Genomic DNA, 14,934 nt, shown 5'->3' on the forward strand with positions numbered 1-14,934 from the left:
AAATAGAAAAAATAAATGCAACAAAGAGATGGTTCTTTGAGAAGGTTAATAAATTTGACAAACCCCGGGCTATACTCACTAAAGAAAGAAGCGAAAGGAAACAAATAAACAAAATCAGGGATGAAAGAGGGAAAATTACGACTGACATCGCAGAAATACAAAGGATCATACAAGAATACTATAAAAAAGTATATTACACCAAATAAATAACCTAGAAGAAATGGACAAGTACGTAGAAAAAGACAATCTTCCTAGACTGAATCAAGAAGAACTGGAAAATCTAAATAGACCTGTCAGCAATATGGAAATTGAAACAATCATCAAAAATCTGCCAAAAAGTAAAAGTCCAGGACCAGATGGCTTCACCAGTGAATTCTACCAAACATTCAAAGAAGATTTAATACTTATTTTCCTCAAACTCTTCCAAAAAATCGAAGAGGAGGCAATACTTCCCAACATATTTTGTGAGGCCAGTATTACTCTGATACCAAAACCTGGTAAAGATAACACAAAAAAGAAAACTACAGACCAATATCTCTCATGAACATAAATGCAAAAATCTTAAATAAGATCCCAGCGAAATGAATCCAGCAACATATTAAAAAGATTATACACCACGATCAAGAAGGCTTCATCCCAGCAGCACAGGGATGGTTCAACATATGCAAATCGATTAATGTAATACACCACATAAACAAATTAAAAAATAAGAGTCATATGATCAAATCAATAGATGCAGAAAAAGCCTTCGACAAAATACAGCATCCATTTATGGTCAAAACACTTCACAAAATTGGTATAGAAGGAAAGTTCCTTAACATAATAAAGGCCATATATGACAAATCCTCAACCAACATTATAGTTAATGGTGAAAAACTAAAAACCTTCCCTCTAAGATCAGGAACGAGGCAGGTCTGTCCACTATCACTACTGTTATTCAATATAACATTGGAGGTCCCAGCAAGTGCAATCAGACAAGAGGAAAATGTAAAAGGCATCCAAATAGGAAATGAAGAATAATAACTGTCAGTATTTGCGGATGACATGATTATATAGAAAACCCCAAAGACTCCACAAGAACACTACTGGAAACAGTAAGCAAATACAGTAAGGTCTCTGGATACAAAATCAATGTTCAAAAATCCATAGTGTTCTTATATTCTAATAATGAACTGTCAGAAGAAGAAGTGAAAAAAAATATTTCTTTTTGCAATTACAACAAAAAATATAAAATTCCTAGGAATAAATCTAACAAAACATGTGAAGGACCTATATAATAAAAACTACAAGACCTTATTGAAAGAAATTGAAGAAGATACAAAGAAATGGAAAGATATTCCATATTCTTGGATTGGAAGAATCAACATAGTTAAAAGGACCATATTACCTAAAGCATTATACAGATTTAATGCAATCTCCATCAAAATCCCATAAGCATTTTTTAAAGAAATAGAATAAAAAATCATCAGATTTGTATGGAAGCGCAAAAGACCCCAAATTGCCAAAGCTATCCTGAGAAAAAAGAATGAGGCTGGAGACATCACTCTGCCCGACTTCAAATTATACTGCAAAGCAACAGTAATCATAACAGCACGTTTGCTGTTTTGTTGTTAGTGGCAGAAAAACAGGCACACGGATCAGTGGAACAGAATTGAGAGTCCAGAAGTAAACCCAAATTTACATGGGCAAATAAGTTCAACAAAAACGCGAAAAACATACAGTGGAGAAAGGAAAGCCTCTTCAATACATGGTGCTGGGAAAACTGGAAAGCCATCAGCACAAGAATGAAACTGGACTGTTGTCTATCACCACACATCAAAATTAACTCAAAATGAATTAAGGACCTAAATATAAGACCTAAAACAATAAAATGCATAGAAGAAAACATAGGGAGTAAACTCAAGGACTTTGGACTTAAAGAAGATTTTATGAATTTGACCTCAAAAACAAGGGAACTAAAAGCTAAAATAAACAAATAGGACTACATCAAACTAAAAAGCTTCTGCTCAGCAAAAGAAATCATCAAAAAGGTAAAGAGACAAGCATCCGAATGGGAAAATACATTTGCAAGCAACACTTCCCATAGGGCCTGATATCCAGAATATACAAAGAACTCATACGACTCAATAACAACAAAACAGCAAACAATCTAATCAAAAAATGGGCAGAGGACCTGAACAGACACTTCTCCCTAATGGCAACGAATATTTGAAAAGTTGGTCAACATGGCTAGCTATTAGGGAAATACAAATCAAATGGCAACGAATATTTGAAAAGTTGGTCAACATGGCTAGCTATTAGGGAAATACAAATCAAAACCACATTGAGATACCATCTCACTCATGTTAGAATAGCTGTAGTCAACAGGACAAGTAATAACAAATGTTGGAGAGGATGAGGAGAAAAAGGAACCCTCATACACTGCTGATGGGACTGCAAATTGGTACAGCTGCTATGGAAAACAGTATGGAGGTTCCTCAAAAAACTAAGAATTGATCTACCATATGATCCAGCAATCTCTCTCCTGAATATTTACCCCGAAGACTTGAAAAACTTTTTGTATCACCCGACACAAAAAGATATTTGCACACCGATGTTCATAGCAGCACTATTCACATGAAAGCAACCAAAGAGTCCTACAATAGATGTTTGGCCTAAGAAGCTGTGGTACATATATAGCATGGAATATTACTCAGCCATAAGAAGGGATGAAATACTGCCATTTGTGACAACATGGATGAACCTCGAGATAATCATGCTAAGCAAAATAAGCCAGACAGAAAAAGTTGAAAATCACATGGTATCACTTATATATGGGATATAAACCTAAAAGCAACAAATGAGCAGGACAAACAAAGAGAGACTTATGAACATGGAGTATATAGACTAGTGGTTTCCAAAGGGTAAGGGGTGGTGGAGGATAGGGGAGGTAGACGGGGTAAAAGAGGTGACAGAAAGAAATCTAACTATGAGAGGTGAACACACAGTGTAAATATATGTATAAGCCTTAGTGTTAAAGTGTACAGCTGAAACTTATTGGATTTGGTTAACCAATGTCACCTTAAAAAAGTAAATAAAATTAAAAAAAAAAAAACATGTCATGCATTGAAAGTGGTAATTAGAGGGAAATTTACGATCTTAAAGGTATATAGTATTTGAAAATGATGGCTGAAGTTAAACTTTCTACTTTAGAGAAATAAAACAAAATAAAATCTAAAGAAAGCAGACAGAAAAATATAAAGATAATATATAAAAATATGAGCAAAAGTTAATGAAATGAAAAACAAAGATACAGTATAAGGAGAATTAATAAAGGTACCCCCAAATGAAACTACTAAAGTTTTCATCTTTTTATAAAATTGATCAAGAAAAAATAAAGAAGATATAAATAATATTTAAAATGGAAAAGAGTTGATAGGTATAACTTAGATAATAAAGATAAAAATATTATAAAAACATTACATCAGTAAATATAAATTTTAGTAAAATAGACTAAGTCACATAAAAAATACGACCTCAAAAAATAAAAATAAAAAATCTAAATGATGCTATAAACTTTAAAGAAATTAATCGATTTTTAAAAATCTTCCAACAAAGAAAACACTAAACCCAGACATTTTACACTTGAGTCCTACTACTCTCAAGAAACAGATAAGTCAAAACAAAATGTTGTAGCACTAGGAAAACTGTAACTACTCCTCATTTATTTTGTAAAACTAATATAACCTCTGACTTAATCCCATGTAAGATAAATGCAAGAAAGGAAAACTGAAGGACAATTTAACACAAGAACACATTTACAAAAATCTTAAATAAAATATTAGCAAATTGAGCCTTTTCTTAATTAAAAAAAAATTGATGACCAAGTTTGGGTTTCCGTCAGGGATGCAAAGATGGTTTAATACTAGTAAATCTATTACTATCATTTCATTACCCCAATAACAAAAGGAGAAATTATGTATTTATTTTACTAGACACGTTAAATTTATTTTATTTTATTTTATTTTATTTATACTAATTAACTGGATATTAAAATTTTTATATAAAATTCAACACTCATTCATGATAACTCTTAGCAAGCTATGAATGGAAGTAAATCTTGGAGTTTCTAAGTGGACCTGAAATAATTAGCTTTGCTCTTTCCCACTTATATTTTTTATAAGTTAAAAAATAAAACAATCTGACAGTGAAACTTATTGCAAATAGTGAAATAGTGAATATGCAATCTCCTGAGTATTTATAATAATGAGTCACGTGATTGGGCAAAATACACATAAAGTGAAAGTGTGCCCAAAACCAAGTGGAAGAACTATATCTACTATGACAGGAGATGATGTGGCTTCAACCAAGTCCAGTATCCCTCAGGGTATCCCTGAGAGGCTTCCCTTGGCTGAAGAACCCCTGAAGAAATCAGAAGAAAGTAAAAGGACCCACATTTGTGATTTGTCACCTGACATTTATTGCTTTGCACCTGACCTATTTCTGATTCTATTGTTGCATCTTCCTCTCTCCAAAGACGCAGTCCCAATTGATAGCTGTTTTTTTCTTCACAAAGTTCATTTAAGTTCATTATACTATAGGTGAATTAGCTACTTTTGAACCCAGGATCCCAGGGAGTTCTTTTGTTTGTTTAATCAGATCATCCCTACACACCTGTTGAGGGATGAGTCACGTGATTGTGCAAAATACACATGAAGTGAAAGTGTGCCCAAAACCAAGGGGAGGAACTATATCTACTATGGCAGGAGATGGTGTGGCTTCAACCAAGTCCAGTATCCCTCAGGGTATCCCTGAGAGGCTTCCCTTGGCTGAAGAACCCCTGAAGAAATCAGAAGAAAGTATATATAAGTTATATCATTTTTGTTAATATATAATTTGCAGGAAAACCTGTCTTCCCATTCAGAGGACAAGATATAGACCTTGTACAAACCAAAGAGAATTTCTCACCATTGAAACAGTCTTTAATTCTTTCAATTATGCAGAAAATATAAGCATTTTTCTTAGAACTAAACTCAGGAAATATCTTTTATTTGGTATCATTATAAGATTATAAAAGGTAAAGAACATTTGGAAAATATTCCTGGGAAACCATGGGCAATGGAAATCTATGAGACTTCTGCCCACTCACAGACTTGCCAGTGAATGCAAGTGTGTAAGTGAATGAAAATATTGTAGAACACACTGTCACTAACAAACTCCTACTCTACTCTGAATTTACCCTAAGAATCTTTGCAGTTAAATTGCCCACAGAAGCCATGAACAGCAATCTGATGGGTGAGTATGATTTACTAAATCATGCCAGTTGTTCACCCTCCAGAATACAAGTAGTTCAAAGTTAAAGGGCAGAAGCCTTTTTTTGAGCTTTGTGTTTCCAAACCCAGATCCTAAATAATTATGAACAGTGTTTCACAATAGGAATCAATGGTTATCTTCAATTTTATTCTATTCTCTAGCGAGTGACATTTGAATTTTAATAAGACTTTAGAAAGGAGTCATCTTAAGAAGTTTGAAGAATAAGACAGTAAATTTTGAAGGGAGGAATATAGTCTCCCTCGTATGACATCCTGGGAAAGTGTTCTTGTTCTCTCAATCCAGCCAAAATGCCTCCCTGATGTTTATTTTTTGCTACACAACTTGAATATCTACCACTAGCAATAATTTTCTATATTTAATGAGCAATACCACAAAGCACACTTGAAAAGGTAAAACATTCTGTTATTAATAAGACTGCAATAAATCAATGAACTTTCTTATGCCATTCTGCATGAGGTTACCCAATATGTTCCAGATGGGACTGAGACACTAAAAGATAATGATTTTTGCGAGGGCAGAAGTTAGAATATTATGGGTGCACAGGGCTTAGGGCAGGTTGCAGGGAGCTTGGTGAGTACCATATGTAGGCACTTGGAATCTAGATCAGAAGACAAGAAAGGATAATAGGACATTTGGTCAAGCGTGATCATTCTCTGAGTGGTTCTACAGTATTTGGGAGGGCAACTAAGAGGTGAGCCATATATTACATATCAAGTCAGATTCCTGTGTAAAAATTCAGAGTCAGAGGCTCTGATGTGTGATCTGAGCACATGTTGGAAATGGACACTCCACCCTCTGTGAGAAGGGAAGAGCCTTATTTCCCCAATCTCAGAGGACACTCACCTCAAGATCATTGTGGGAAATAAGTTGAAACAACCAAAAGGAAACAGTTCATGTTCCAAACTAATTGAGGTCTCCTGGGAAGATCCTGTTCTACCCCAGTGATGAGAGAAATTGGAAACCCTAGAGACAGTGACTGCAAATGGGAAACATTTCAGTTACTACAAATGTAATTAATTATTATTGTTGAAGACCAATCAATCTCCACTATAGCTCTTAACTCTGAAATAAAGAAGGCTGGGTAGTGATTCATCTAATTCCCTGAAGGTTAATTGACAGATACCATCACAGGGAGGATGTGGGTTATTGTCTCAAAAGATAAAAAGGAGAAATAAATCAGTCAAATAAAGAGTAGAGAAGACATGTTTTATAGGGGTTACAAGTTGAGTTTCTGTGATCAGACTGCTGGGATTCATACTCCTGCTTTACCACATCCTAAGTCAGTGACCTCAGGCACAATTCTAAATAATTCTGGATCTTGGTTTCCTCGATTGCAAAATGAAGATTAAATTACAACCGGCCTCAGAGAGTTGCTTTGAGAATTAAATGAAGTAATCTAAGTGTTTAACTTAGTACCTAACACTTAGTAACTGCATTATAAATGTTTGTAAATTAAATTAAATACAGCCAAAAGTGAATCGCTTGCCCTGTTATCTCCTATTAAAAACTATTCTTATTCCAGGAAATTCCTCATTAGAATGTATTCTATTAAAAACATAAATACAACTAGGTGAATAACATAAATATGATTATCAGTGTCTAAAACATTAGATGACTTTATTTTCCAGATCTCCTATAGTACTAATAAGTTTTCTCGGAAGTAATGTAGAGACTAAGGAAAGAGCCGTAATGGACTGGGTATCCTTGGAAGACAAAATGGCATTAGAAGTGGCAAACTTCCAAATGGGTGAGTGGAAACCAGGAAAGCAAAGACAATTATTTCTGAGACTTTCTCCTAACTAGGTAGAGTTGGGAGCAAAGCATGAAAATTCGATTTAGGAAACTTGGATTCTTCCTTAGTTTGCTCCTAACAAGCCTAGTGACTGCTGACTCTCTGATTTCCATCTTCGAAATTAGAGGATTGGCTAAAATGATCTTTAAGGTGCTTTATATCTCTCAACTTATATAGCTCTCTTATTGAGAGATCTCGATCATTTTATTTTGGGCTAAGATTTTTTTTCTTTTCTTGTTCTTTTATAGTAGTTCAAAGAGAGACAGGGCAACATGGATAGAGCATTAAAGATTTTTTTATAAATTAGTGAAGAGAATTTCAGGGAACTATTCTCAAGTAATATAATGCGATGAAAGAAGAGGACCCTTAGACAAGTCCAGAAGAGAATATGAAAGCTGTGATTACTGAGGTGGGAGGAAGTGAATACCCTAAGAAATAATGCTTGAATTAAGAGACTTGGGCAAGGAATCACATTAGAAAGTGCAAATAGTCTAGATTATAAAAGTAAAAGAGATTCAGAAACAATAAATCATGTGTTGTATTGTATGTAGTTGAATTACAGGCATGATGAACAGACCTATCAACAAATATTACTTTTTTAGAATTTAAGAGGACTTATAATTTTCTATTTAATTTCAAAGAGAGCAGAAAATTTAAAATGCATCCATGGAAGGTGGGAGGGTAACTCTAGGGATAGAGCAAAAGAAAATGTGGAAGAGTGTGCGAACTCTGTTCACACAGGGAAAGTCAGCAGGTCCTGGGAGAAGAAATAGAAAGAGTAAATAGAATATATTTAATATATATCCTATGCCGGGCATGATGTTAAGAGCCTAAAAGAATTAGTTTGTTTAGCCTTTATACTAACCCATGAAGAACATACACATTATTTTCATTTCACAGAACATAGTTATTATTTACATTTCACAAACCAGGAAATGGAGCCTAGTACCAGACTTCCCAAAGCTTCACAGCCATTAAATGGTTGACCTAGGTCTCAAGCTCTGATCTATCTTATTCCAGAACCCACATTTTTAACCCCTAAAATCAACCATGTGGGCCCTCTCAGAGGATCTAAGGACCAGGTCTCAAGTAGCCTTGGCCAGACTCCTTTAGAGAAAATAAAGTAAAGAGATGAACAAAAAAAGGAAACCTTACTTCTAGACCACCACCTTCTACCTTCAGTCCTCCCTCCACCACAGCACTCTTAACCCCAAGCAGCTTTTAAAAGGTTCATTCTTTTTTATTCTTAAGTACAGATCAAATAGCCTAGTGTAACTTTGAGGATTATGACTAAAAGTGACTTTCTGATTTCTAAAATTGTCTCAATACATTGAAGGTTTAAAGCCTAAAATGTAAATGGACTGATGCTATAACCTTTCAATTATACTTTAAATGTAATTAATCAATTGTCAAGGACAAAATGCCTAGTCTCTTTAATGCAATAAAAATGCACTGATCATCTGCTATGCACCAGGCAAAGATCTGGTCTTGGATTTACAGTGGTTTACAAAATAGATATGGTCTGTGTTCTCATGGAGCCAAAAAGTAGGGCATTGAGATAAAAAGTAAATAAACTATAATTACAAATTATATTAAGTACCCTAAAAGAAATAGAGCAGTGTGCTTATAGCATTAGGGGTAGAGAGAACATAGGATTCTCTCGAAAGGCATCATTGTGGAGGCTATGTTTAACATGGCACCTGAAAAAATAAGATCCAGCCATGCAAGAATGTAAGCAGAGCATTTCAAGTAGAGAGAAAACATTGCAAACATCCTGGAGTGGAAAAACATTGGCATCTTCAAGGCATAGAAGAAGACCAGTACAACAGGAAAAGCAAGAGGCGAATTAGGAGTATTCACAGCGATGAGATCATGAATGACCTTGTAAACTAGAGAAAAGAGTTTGAATTTTATTCCTAGGGAAAAGGCACTCCACTGAGTGGCTTTAAACAGAGAAATGGATCTCACATAAGGTTTTAAAAGATCTAGTTCTGTCTTCAGGATAGAATTGCAAGAGTGTTTTTGTGTGGTTTAGAAAGAGAGCAGAAAGGCATGAGGTACGTTAAAGGAGAATGTAGATTATCACAGTGAGCGAGGAAGCAGAGATTAAGAGGAAAAGTTTTAACTTCACAACATTAACTATAGTCAGACCTGTTTACCTCACATGGAGCCATGACGACAAGCTCACCTTGAGGTATTAGTGTCGTGTGACATTACAAAGCATGTATATTTTATGATAGTGTTTTTCTATTTATTAACACAGATAACGTAAAATAGCTTCTTTTCCCTGGGCTCATTCCTCAATCACTTTATTATTACTTAATACTACATTAATATTACTGTTAATTAATACTACATCAATATTGTAACAAGAATCTTTAATAAGAACTTGCTGGCTGGTATCTAGTGTAATACTCAGCAGTGTGAGTCCAGTAGCATTATTAACTATTGACTGTCATTCCAACAGCATTCTTGATTAACAGGTAAAATAAAATCATGGCTTAGCTAACATTTTCACCCAACTCAACTGATCAAATTTCTCTTTATTTTTTTAAATTAATTTATTTATTTAAATTAGTTTCAAGTATACAGTACATTGGTTAGACATTAATGATGTTCATAAAACAATCCCACTAAGTGCTCCCTCCACTTAGCCATCATATTAATGCTAACTGCATTCCCCTGCTCCCCAAGCCAAACTATCAACTACTAATTTGTACTTCTTTAACCCTTTACCCCATTCTCCCAGCCTCCTAACTTCCCTCCCTCTGTCGGTCACCAAATTGTCCACGATATTAGTGAATCTGTTTTTGATTAGTTTGCTCTTTTTGTTCTTTAGATACCACATATAAGTGAAATCATATGGTATCTGTGTTTCTCTGTCTGACTTATTTCACTCAGCATAATAACCTCTAGGTACCATCCATGTTGTTACAAATGGTAGGATTTCATTTTTTTAATGGTTGAGTAATATTCCATTGTATATATGAACCATAATTTCTTTATCCAATCATCTGTTGATGGGTATTTAGTTTGCTTCCATATCTTGGCTATTGTAAATTGTGCTGCCATGAATATTGGAGTGCATAGACCTTCATGATTATTGTTTTGGTTTTCTTTGGATAAATACCCAGATATGCAATTGCTGGGTCAAAAGGTATATCCATTTTTAATTTTTTGAGGAACCTCCATACTGTTTTCCATAGTGGCTGTACCAAGTTGCAATCCCACCAACAACGTATAAGGGTTCCCTTTTCTCCACATCCTCGCTAACGCTTGCTGTTTTTTGATTTATTGATGATAGTCATTCTGACAGGTGTGAAGTGATATCTCATTGTAGTTTTAATTTGCATTTCTCTGATGATTAGCAACCTTGGGCATCTTTTCACATGTCTGTTAGCTATCTGTAAGTCAGGTCTTATGCCCATTTTTTAATTAGTTTTTTTGTTGTTGCATTGTTTAAGTTCTTTATACATTTTGGATATTAACCCCTTTATCAGGTGTATCATTAGTGAATATCTTATCCCAAACAGTCGGTTGTCTTTTTGTTTTGTTAATGGTTTCCTTGGTGTACAAAAACTTTTTAGTTTGATGTAGTCTCATTTATTTATTTTTCCTTTTGTTTCCCTTGCCTGAGGAGATATATCTGGAAGAAATTTCTGTTAGTAATATCAGAGAGTTTACTGCCTATGTTTTCTTCTAAAAGTTTTATGATCTTATATTTTGGGTCTTATATTTAAATCTTTAATCCATCTTGAGTCTATTCTTGTATACATGTAAGAAGATGGTCCAGCTTCTCTTTTTTTGCATGTATCTGTACAATTTTCCCAAAGCCATTGATTGAAGACACTGTCTTTACCCGCATTGTATATTCTTACCTCCGTTGTCATATATTAATTGAGTGTATAGGCGTGGATTTATTTCTGGCTCTCTATTCTGTTCCATTGATCAATGTAACTGTTTTTATGCCAGTACCATGTTATTTTGATTAATGTAGACTTGTAGTATAGTTTGATATCAGGTAGTGAGATACCTCCAACTTTGTTCTTTTTCACAAGATTGCACTGGCTATTTGAGATTTTTTAAGGCTCCATATAAATTTTAGGATTGTTTGTTCTAGCTCTCTAAAAAATGCCTTTGGTATTTTGATAGGGATTGCATTGAATCTATAGATTGCTTTGGGTAGTATAGCCATTTTAACAATGTTAATTCGTCCTACCCATGAACAGTCTATAGGTTTCCGTTTATTTGTATCTTTTTCAATTTTTTTTTCAATGACATAATTTTCTAAAAACAAGTCTTCTACTTTCTTGATTAATTTGATTCCCAGATATTTTATAGTTTTTGATGCAATCGTAAATGGGATTATTTTCTTAATTTCTCTTTCTGAAAGTTCATCTCCGGTGTATAAAAATGCCACTGACTTCTGAATATTTATTTTGTAACCTGCTACTCTACTGAATTCATTGATCAGTTCTAACAGTTTTTTGGTGGAATCTTTAGGGTTCTCTATATATACTATTATGTCATTGGCAAATAACAAGAGTTTTACTTCTTCCTTTCCAATTCGGATGACTTTTATTTCTCTTTCTTGTCTTATTGCTGTGGCTAAGACTTCCAATACAACGTTGAAGAGGAGTGGTGAAAATGGGCATCCTTATCTTGTTCCTGATCTTAAGGAAAATGCTTTTAGCCTTTCCCCATTGAGTATGAAATTAGTTGTAGGTTTGTCATATATGGCCTTTATTACATTGAGGTGTGTTCCCTCTATTTCCACTTTGCTGAGAGTTTTTATCATAAATGGATACTGGATTTTGTCGAATGCTTTTTGTATATCTATCAATATGATCATATGGTTTTTATCTTTCGATTTGTTAATATGGTGTATCACATTAACTGATTTGTGGATATTGAACCAACTTTGCATCCCAGGAATAAATCTAACTCGATCATGGTGTAAAATGTTTTTAATGTATTGCTGAATTCAGTTTGCTAATATTTTGGTGAAGATTTGTGCATCAATGTTCATAAGAGATATTGGCCTATAGTTTTCTTTTTTTGTAATATCTTTGCCTGGTTTTGGCCTCATAAAAAGAGTTAGTGAGCCTTCCCTCTTCTTAATTTTTTGGAATAGTTTGAGAAGAATAAATGATTATTCTTCTTTGAATGCTTGGTAAAATTCACCTCTGAAGCCATCTGGTCCAGGACTTTTGTGTTTTGGGAGGTTTTTGATTACTGATTCTATTTCATTGGTGGTAATCGGTCAGTTCTAATTTTCTGTTTTTTCTTGACTCAGTCTTGGGAGATTGTATGTTTCTAGGAATGTGTCCATTTCTTCCAGATTGTCCAATTTGTTGACATTTAATTGCTCATAGTATTTTCTTATGATCGTTTGTATTTCTGTGGAGTCTGTGGTTATTTCTCCACTTTCATTTCTGATTTTATTTATTTGAGTCCTCTCTCTTTTTTCCTTGATGAGTCTGGCTAAGGGTCTGTCGATTTTGTTTATCATTTCAAAGAACCAGCTCTTGGTTTCATTAACCTTTTGTATTGTTTTTCTAGACTCTACTGCATTTATTTCCACTCTGATCTTTATTATTTCCTTCCTTCTGTTCACTTTGGGCTTTGTTTGCTGTTCTTTTTCTAGTTCTTTTAATTGTAAAGTTAGATTGTTTGAGGTTTTTCTTGTTTCTTGAGGTAGGCCTGTATTGCTATGAATTTCTCTCTTAGGACTGCTTTTGCTGTGTCCCATAAATTTTGAGTAGTTGTGTTTTCATTTTCATTTGTCTCTAGGTATCTTTTGATTTCTTCCTTGATCTCATTAATAACCCATTCATTGTTTAGTAGCATGTTATTTAGCCTCCATGTGTTTGTGTTTTTCCAGTTTTTTCCTTGTTATTGATTTCTAGTTTCATACCACTGTGATCAGAGAAGACTATTGATATGATTTTAATCTTCTTAAATTTACTGAGACTTGATTTGTGTCCTAACATGTGGTCTATCCTTGAAAATGTTCCATGTGCAATTGAGAAGAATGTATATTTTGCTGCTTTGGGGTTAAATGCTCTGAAAATATCTATTAAATCCATCTTTTCTTGTGTATCTTTAAGGCCCATTGTTTCTTTGTTGATTCTTTGACTGGAAGATCTGTCCATTGGTGTCAATGGGGTGTTAAAGTCTCTTATTTTGAATGTATTGATCTCTTCTTTTATGTCGGTCAATAACTGCTTTATGTATGTAGGTGCTCCTATGTTGGGTGCATATATGTTTACTAGGGTTAGGTCCTCTTGATTTATCGATCCCTTTATTATTGTGCAATGCCCTTTTTTATCTCTTATTATAGCCTTTATTTTAAAGTCTATTTTATCTGATATAAGTATTGCTACCCCGGCTTTTTTTTTCATTTCCATTTGCATGAAATATCTTTTTCTATGCCTTTACTTTCAGTCTGTGAGTGTCGTTTGATCTGAAGTGGGTCTTGTTTTCTTATCCATTCAGTTACCCTATGTCTTTTGATTGGCGCATTTAATCCATTTACATTTAAAGTGATTACTGATAGGTACATTGCTATTGTCATTTTATTATTCATTTTCTTTTTTACCCCTTCTCTTTATACAGAAGACTCTTTAACATTTCTTGTAATGCTGGCTTGTTGATGATAAATTCTGTCTGGGAATTTTTCTGTCTTGGAAGCTCTTTATCTCACCTTCCATTTTAATTGAAAGCCTTGCTGGATAGAGTATCCATGGCTGTAGATTTTTGTTTTTCATAACTTTGAATATTTCTTGCCATTCTTTCTGGCCTGCAAAGTTTCCATTGAAAAGTCAGCAGACATTCTTATGGGGGTACTCTTGTAAGTAACTAGCTTCCTTTCTCTTGCTGTTTTGAAGATTCTCTTTGTCTTTGACCTTTGGCATTTTAATTATGATGTGTCTTGGTGTAGGTCTGTTTGAATTCCTCTTGTTGGAACTTTTTGTGCTTCCTGAATTTGTATGTCTAATTCCTTTGCCAGGTTAGGAAAGTTTTCTGTCATTATTTCTTCAAATAGAGTCTCAATCCCTAGCTCTCTTTCTTCCTCTTCAGGTATTCCTATGATTCGGATATTTTTACAAGGTCTCTTAAACTATTCTCATTTTTTTTTAATTCTTTTTTCTTTTTATTGTTCTGATTGGGTATATTTAGCTACCTTGTCTTCCAATCCGCTGATTTGATAGTCTGCTTCATCCAATCTATTGTTGCATCCTTCTAGTGTATTCTTTATTTCCGTTATCATATTCCTCATTTCTGTCTGGTTCTTTTTTATGGTTTCTATGTCCTTTTTTATGCTGTTGAGGTTCTCATTGTGCTCATCCATTCTCCCCATAAGTTCATCGAGCATCCTTATAACCATTATTTTGAACTCTGGTAGGTTGCTTACCTCCACTTCATTTAGCTTATTTTCTGGAGTTTTCTCTTGTTTCATTTGTGGCACGTTTCTTTGTTTTCTCATTTTATTAGCCTCTCTGTGTTTTTTCAATGTGTCAGTAATATTTGTTTTGTCTCTCAGCCTTGGCCAAATAGCCTAATGTGGAAGGTGTCCTGTGTGATCCAGTGGCACACTCTCCCTGATCCCTTGGTCCAGGAGCTCTGGAGGTGACCTTTGTGTGGATTGTGTGTGATCTTCTGTTGTCACCAAACTTATTGTCGTTAGTAGATTAGTGAGTGAGATTAACGTTCAGGCTGACAAATTGTGTGAATTGGCTGCACTTCCAGGATAATAGTTGTTGTGTGGGGGCTGACCCCACTGAGTAGGATTTGCCCTGGCAGGCTTATATACTTGTTACAACCAC

Source organism: Pteropus vampyrus, unplaced genomic scaffold, assembly GCF_000151845.1.
Source record: "Pteropus vampyrus isolate Shadow unplaced genomic scaffold, Pvam_2.0 Scaffold638, whole genome shotgun sequence".
Lineage (NCBI taxonomy): Eukaryota > Metazoa > Chordata > Mammalia > Chiroptera > Pteropodidae > Pteropus > Pteropus vampyrus.